The sequence below is a fragment of the Canis lupus genome, chromosome 2 (genome assembly GCF_011100685.1).
Source record: "Canis lupus familiaris isolate Mischka breed German Shepherd chromosome 2, alternate assembly UU_Cfam_GSD_1.0, whole genome shotgun sequence".
Lineage (NCBI taxonomy): Eukaryota > Metazoa > Chordata > Mammalia > Carnivora > Canidae > Canis > Canis lupus.
This window is the reverse complement of record NC_049223.1, coordinates 63072858-63081390: the sequence shown is the minus strand read 5'-3', so window position 1 is coordinate 63081390 and position 8533 is coordinate 63072858.

Here is an 8533-nt window from a genome sequence, read left to right as displayed (position 1 = left end):
GAGAGGCAGGCTTCATGCAAGGAGCCCGATGTGGGACTCGATCCCAGGTCTCCAGGATCACACCCTGGGCTGAAGGCAGCGCTAAACTGCTGAGCCACCCCCGGGCTGCCCCACCAATCAATTTCAATAGACTAACTAGAAAATTCTTATCAATCCATTAGGCAATTCTCCTAAAGTATTTGAATATTTAAAAATTTTGAGTTATCTCCTATGCTTGTATCACCATGAATTATCCTCAAAGTTACATAAGAACAATTGCAATCAAATAGCGATAAGAGGTGCATGGGTTAGGATACCTTCAGCTGCAAGGCACAGAAGAACCCCAACTCAAATCAGCTCAAAGTATAAGCAAATTCTTCATACCACATCATGGAGGTAATGAAGGAGGGTGGCTTCTGGGTTGGCTAATTCAGTGACTGGACAGTATCATCACCAAAGACCTTTCATTTTTCAGTTCTGAACTCTTTAGTGTACTGGCTTTGTCTTCAGGTTGACTTATAGAGAAAATAAGATGATTTCTTCTTTATGCCTCATTTTGAGAAAGGAAAACTTTCCCAGAAACCTCCAGGTTTCTTTTCCTGTCTTATTGGCTAGAATGTGTCACATGACCAATTTAAGTCAATGACCATCTCTTTTTGTATCTGGAACTGGAGCTAGACTTCCTTGAAGAGCCAGACCCTGAGCAAGAGAACAGATAGATGACTAACTGGGGCTCTGTTTTAAGCAGGAAGGCAGAGGACATTAGAAGGCAGCTGTTTATTTTCTGCTACAGTATGTACAATTGAAACGAGAAAACTGAAAATGTCGAACTATTGCACCAAACAGCGTCTGCATGCCCATAGACTAGAACCAAAACAGAAGCACAGAGACATGAATAGGGCTACATGCACAGGTCTGCTAGGTGTTCATTTCCACTTCTGGGAGGCTGAGAACCAAATCAGCTTCACTTCTTGAAACTAGGGACTCTGCTAGCACGTCCCCTCCTGTAAAAGGAAGCTGAAAAAGAAATGCAGTGTCTTCTCCTGGGCCTGTGGCTTCCAAAAGCTAATTATCTACAAAGGTAGATGGAAGCACCTGCAAACTCCCAGGCTAAGACAGCAGCCTGGTCCATGACTGGATCTTAAAATCCCTGATGTTCTTCAGCCAAGAGCTGTAACTCAAGGTGTGGTGTGGTGCCCCAGGTGGTATGAGCCTGCGGACTGTTTGTTACTAGTACATGACTAGATAAATACAAAAGCTAGGAGTAAGCATTTGTAACTTTTATAGCAATTTGATATGGTCAAGACACACTAGCAGGTGCTAGTATGCTTCTATAATTCATTTTTATTAAATTTTACAAAAGCACCAGTCCTTGAGGGACTGGAAGAAAACTAGTCCATCACCACAGATCATGTGAGGAACATTCCCTAAGCCTAGACTGAGTGCCTAAGTGTTCTGGAGGCTTGGCAGGAGATAAATACAAAATATCTGGAGAGAGAGAGAAAGACTGACTCAGACTGGTAGAAACATGAAAAACTAAAGTAAGAGATTGCTCCTCAAAATGAGCCTGCAGACTCAAATCCCTAATGTGTATGGAAAATTGGTAGATAAGAAAGTCAATATTTGGAAAAGAATTTATTCATGGTGAAATAAAATAATAGAAATAAGTGAAAATGACTTTAAAATTAGTCTACTTAGAATCACTAACAGGGTAGGGGCCCCTGGGTGACTCCATTGTTTAGGTGTCTGCCTTTGGCCCGGGTCATGATCTAAGGGTCCTGGTATCAAGCCCCAAGTCAGGCTCTTCTGCTTGTCCCTCTGCCCCTCCCCTGCTCATGCTTTCTCTGAAATAAATAAATAAATAAATAAATAAATAAATAAATAAATAAATAAATAAAATGTTTTTTAAGAAAAGAATCATTAACAAAGTAAATAAATGCATACTATTCACATAAGAAATTAAATATAAACCAAAACAGGCATAAATAAACTAGGAAAAGGAGGACATATGAAGAAAGCAATTAGAAATTCTGAAAATACATTGAATCTGAAAAGACAAGATACTTTGGCACTGGAAGTAATCATTAAAAATCAATGACGTAGAATTGGGAGATTCAACAAGCACACGGACGAAATGGCAGTTCAACATTTGGTACATGCACACGTATGGCCTTAGCAGTTTTCATAACAGCCCCAAACTGGAAGCCACCCAGGTGCCCTTCAGCAGGGGAACGGTTGAACACTCTGTGCTAGCTCCATGCCAAGAAATACCACTCAGCAACTGCAAAAGAATTATTGATCCACATAGCAACTTGCACAAGTTACCAGAGAATGATGCTGAGTGAGAAAAGCCAATGTCAAAAGACTACCTACCAAAGGATGTTGTGTCTGTAGCATGGTGGAGAGCAGGTTAGTGGTTACAAGGAGTTACAAAGGGAGTGGGGTGGGAGAGAAGTGGATGTGTCTGTAAAAAGGGCTCTGTGAGGGGTCCTAGAGGTGATGCAAATGTTGGGCATTTGACTCACATGCTCAATACCCCTGTGGTGAGGTTGTACTACTATTTGCAAGACATTTACCACCGGGCGATCCTTGGTCAAGGTACATGGGATCTCTCTGTATTATTACTAATAACTGCATGTGTATCTCAAAAGGATCTCAAACTAAAAAGTTTTCATAAAGTTTTTCATGACAAGTCATGAAATGGTATCTTCAAAGTCCTGAGGAAAATAATGGTAAACACAGATTCTTAACTCTGTCTCTCAATTATCTTTAGAGGGAAGCCACTAAAAAAGTAACAAGTAATTGATAAATTCCAAACGCTCTAGGGAAGTAAGAAAAAAGATGAGTGAAAATAGCGTTAATAAGACCACAGAAAACAGGAAAACAGCAGGGGAGGGACAAAGAAAATGCACTGTAAATAGAAGACAAAAGTAAATAGATGGAAATAACCTCCAAACACCGTAAATCATAATAGGTTAAACTCATCCATTAAAGGGCAACAAATGTTAAATTGTATTTAAAACCTGAAATAATGTAACATAGAAATGTTAAAAACCAAGAAATGAAATAAACTCCAGGAAGAATTCTTTTTTTATTGGTACAAGAATATTCCTACAGGACAATATAGAACTAGAAACAAAAAAGCCTTAATAAGCATAAAGAGAAGAGAATGAAAAGAAAAATCCGATAATACGATACAATAATAATGTACTTGTCTATACTTGAGAATGTATCATTTAGTTGGGAAAAAGGAAAACTGCAAAAAATTAATGCACTAAAAGAACATAGACATAATAACTGTTAACATTTGAAAACGTGCAACTGGAGTCTTTTAGACACCTTTATATAATATATATGATTCTTTGTCATTGAACATCTTTCCATATCAAATCATCGACATTATAATCAAGATTAACGTGCATGATTATAGTCACTATTGAATGAATATATCATAATTTATTTAACCAATCTCCTGTCATTAGACATTTAGACTTCTTCAAAGTTTACTCTACTATAAACAACTCAATGAATATCCATGAGCAAACAACACTTTCACTTTCCCCACTATAAATAATACATATCACGATGCCTTTGAGACATATCGCTTCATCATTTCCTAGTGGTGCATAAGGGTGCTTATTTTATTAGCCGCTCATTAACACTGGGCACTTTCTTTCTTCCTTTTTAATGAACATGAAGATGATTTAATTTTTCCGGACTCTATAAACAACATAATGTATGGCTCTTCTAAATAATTTTCTGCAATTTAGGGAGATCAGAAAGGAAAGGAAAGAGTACCTATTACTTCTCACCAGAGATAAGAATGATTAAAATTCTGTGTATGACTTGCTAGAATATTTTCTTTTTTACAAAATTGGGGTTATACTATTTTTTCCACTTTCAAATTAAGTTTAAATTTGCCTTCAAAAAAAATGCAACACTTTTCACGTCCAGTTTTGACAAATGTCTATAGTTGAGAAATCACCACCACAAGAAAGATACTCTTTCCTCTAGTCCAAACCCCTGTTTTCCATCTGTATAGGTTTACTTTTTTCCAGACCGTCACATAAAATAAAATCATGCAGTATGTAGCCTTTTGAGCATCTTTGTCACTTCATATTCTTTTTCACTGATGTGTGATTTATATTTCTTACCTTTTTGCTAATTTTACTGATAACCATGACATATTATTCTTCTTTTACAATTTTACATTTTTTATTACTAGTGAGATGAAACATATCTTTTATGTTTTGGCCATTAGAATTCCCTCTAAAGTGAATCACACCGTCTTCCTTTAAAACATACCATGAAAGAGGCAAATACTGTATGTTTTCATTTATATGTGGAATCTAAAAAAAATCACACCCATAGAGCCAGAGAGCAGAACAACAACAGTCTTTGGGGTGGAGAAGTGGGGGAAACTGGGTGGTGTTCAAAGCACACAGACTTTCGGGGATAAGACGAACAAGCTCTGGGGATCTAATGCACAGCATGGTGGTTACAGTTAATAATACTGTATCATATCTTGAAATTTGCCAAGAGAAGAAGGCTTCAGTGCCCTCACCACAGGGAAAGAGGCAACAATACGAGGTAATGGATGTGTTAACTAGATTGTGGTCATTGTCTCACAATGTACCCACCTATTAAATCATCATGTTGCACGCCTCAAAAAAAAGTCACACCATACAACCTAAACATATACAATTTTCATTTGTCAATTGTACCTCAATAAAGCTTCAAGAAAAGACTCTGTGAGTCTCGTTTTCCTCAACCTCCTCATCGCTGCCCATCGTGATGTGGTTTTACTGTCTAGTATTTGAAGACTTAATTGACCAAGAAATCTCATCTGTGCTCTAGTTTATATTGGCACTGTCTGTGTGTGATGGAGGTTGAGACACATGCCTCTAACAACAGATGGGCATTAAGCCAGGGCCTTAAGCAACATGTTGGTGGCAGTGGCAAGAAGGTGGTTCGAACCTTTTCCACCAGAGCAGGTAGGAGGGGTGTTTGGAAAACTCAACATGAGAATTCTTTCTCCCCAGACATCTTCGAACCAATACAATGAAAATTAATGAGCTTGTATCAATAAACATTTATGAGGCTAGTTTCAGGTTAACAAAGTAGGCCCTTCAGGCAAAGTCCATCCACCTGCCAGGCTGGAGAGAAAGGTCATTCTTCTGGCAGTTTCAGCCATTTTGCTCTAGAGAGACCATACAACTCTGGAGTTAGGGGCAAAATATTCAAAATCAGCTGGTCCTGGGTTCTGTCTATGAGGCCTACCTGTCAAAAGAGAATGACAACAGTCCCTACTTCCTAAAGAAGGCAGTGAGGTTAGGTCTGTCAGACATCTCCTGCAGTATCTCACATATATTGAGAATTACTGCACCCAATTATTGGTAGCTGTTGCCATTACTTGGAGTAAGAGTAGCTATCCCATAGGTAGATCCAGGGTTCAGATGGTTCATGTGTTCTATCCTCCCACCCAGACCAAACAGAAGGAGAACAAGAGAAACAACACGTTCTCATCACAGCACACATTTCAGTGCTGTCTCTGGAAGTATTTTATGCCTCCAAATTTCCTGCACTAGAATCTGAGTGATGCTCCATGAGCACCAAGCCTTGATCATCAGTAAGTCTTTCCTGAAGTGTTAGACCAAAGTGGCTTAGCTACCTTTAGCTTCCCTATGAAGAATTCTCTCTATAGACTCAGAAACTAGAGCAAAGGAACTAAACAGTGTATTAAATATGAAGCACAAGAGGTCTCCTGATGCATCCATGCCTTTATCTCCTAAGTGTGTGCTAGAGTTGAAAGACTATGGGACTTGGGGTCTAAAGGACCAAGGGTACTTAGTCTCCAAACATCAATGTCCTCATCTCCAGCCTCAGATTATGATAAAGATCAAATGGGGGGAAAAGTCAGCCACAGACGTTTAGTCCCTGTCCTTCTCTCTTCTTTGTTGCAATTCTTTATCACTTTGGTTCTGGATCATATCATTGATCTTAAAACATAGCATCTCTTTTCCTCTCCTATTTTTGCTCTTTCTGTGACTGGAATTTCTAGCTTGATGAAGACTCTTGAGGGTATGGGCTGTGGAGGTTCTGGGGTATATACATTCTCTATACATACAGACTTGTTCAACTTAAGTGTGGTCCTGCTGCTGGCTTGTGCTTTCTTCTAGAGGCGATGGTTCTCAACAGAGATGGAAATCTGCAAGGGATCTTCTCAAAATGCTGCCCACCCCCAAGTACCCTTCTATCATGAGCTCCTCCAGGCCTGACAGGGAGCAGGGTTGTTACACAGAGCCGGTCAAGTAAATTTTCATCAAGCCATCTGGCATAGAGCTCAAATGCTAGAGGCGCCTTTTATTCTTACCAAGAGGTTGCTTTTTCTTTAGGGAGAGGCGGGCCTTGGTGGTACCAGTCTATTTTCTCTGGCTCCCTTGTTGACACTCCAGGCACCATCTTCAAAAGCAGTATGTGCTTTTGTGTGGTAGAGAACCAGGAGGGGTCCAATTTTGCCATCAATCATATTTAATAGCATATGCTATTAATGTAATTTTGTTATTGAAGATTCTTAAATCTATTCAGTGGCTTGTACAAGACAATTATGGTTTTTAAAAAGTACATGCATGCAATCGGATATCACCTTTAATTAGAGCTATAGCAATTAAATATGGTCATTATAAATGTAATATAAAATATTCATTCCATAACAGTTGACATGACATTTCTTTCACTTAAAGGAAAATGACATTGGAACCAAACAATGAGAATTCTTATGAATTATTTGGTATCTTATAAAAGCTTATCCTCTAGGAAGACGATGGGAAAGAGTACACAGAAGGAAGTTGTTGCCATTTTGAACAGTTTCCTTGGTCTCAGAGCCAGGCTCAGCTCTACACTCACATGGCTCCTACTTTTAAGATCTACTCATTGCCTCCAGATCAGGCAGAGTTCAGATTTTGGACATGATTAACAACAAGACCCCCCACGGTCCTCCCCTAAAGTGAGGGCAGGAGTCTGAGACACATTCCCAGCAAGTTCTTACCCTGAAATCCATAGCTCTTTCGTGGAGTGTTTTGCTTTTGGATCAAGACAAAATTAATGTGTGCTCAATGCTAAAAATGCTTCCTTGGAGGAAGTCTGTGGGAGGTGAGAATGGGTTAAGGGGAGAAACACCTCAAGTTCAACAACCACCTAATCCTATTGTAGATGTCAGAAGGCAAATTTACTAAGCATTAATCAAGAATTAAGATGGTTTGATTAAATTTTTTTGGTAATAAAAAACTCCAGATAGAAATCCATAAAATACACTAAATAAATCAAATAGTAATTCTTCTTCCCCAGAATCTGCCTTAGTACTGTTGTGCGTTTTGATGTAATTAAAAAGTGGCGAGAATTTTCCTTCCTTGGAAAAACTAATGGTCTCAGTTTATGTTCCTTTATTGTATGTTCTCTGGTCATTTTGTGACTTGTCATTTAAGAGCCGGGGAAAGAGGCTGCTTTGTATCAGGAGAAGATTTCTACCGTCCCCCAGCCTCACTGCTACAAACATATTGGCCGGGGAAGGATATAGAAAGGAACTACAGAAGGTGAATAACGACTCCTCCAACAATTTAGAATGTTTGAAGTTAATTATCCTACTCTGATGACTGGTTGTCTAGACATTTTAAGTATTTATTTTGTGGTGTCCCCTACAGTTCATAATTAAAGACCTAAAGGAAGGCTCCCGGAGGTTTTTACTGGCCAGACCAGAAATTACCCACACAACATACTGTGCTTGGGCAAAACACAGGAAGAAGCTGCATTCCTTTTTTTCATGCAGTCTGATCGGAGGCAGCGGCTAGAGTATTGACTGTCTTTGAACCACAGTGGCATTAATGAACCCGCCTGAGATCCATGAGGCTCAGCTAAGGATCTACGCCTGGGATCCAGTTTGTCAATTGTTCCTAAGAGACAGAATAGGATGGGACAATCTGTTAGAGTCATGAGTTCCCTGATTTATAGTCTCCTGACATTACATATGCATCACTCAGGAACATAACAGGAGGCACTGAGCCGGAATAGGCACGGTGAAATTGTTCATTCATTCATTCATTCATTCATTCATTCAATAAGTCTTTGCTCAGTGCCCCTATGTTAAAAGACGAGTTAATATTTTTGGAAAAAGCTCAGTGATTGGGTGTGAATCTCGGCTTTGCTACTCATGAGATGTGTGACCTTGGGCAAGTTGCTTAACCTTTCTTGATACTTTGTCAAGTGGGAATAATCATATTTATTCTCCCATGATTGTTAGAAGGCTTAAACAGGAGAAGATAAAATTCACTCAGCATGATGCTTCATCAGCTAGCATGGAGCCAAATGCTTCATAGCAGGAGATTTTCAATGCATGTAGATATTTGGTATTGATACAACCAATGCCAAGGTGACGTGGAAGTTGTGAAGTTGTGTGCACCTGTGATGGCGTCTACAGTTCTGTGAAGCTCTTGAATCAGGAGTCTCAGGGTTACACTGATGAAAAGATTCAATGAGTGTCCTCTGTGTTAGACCTTCT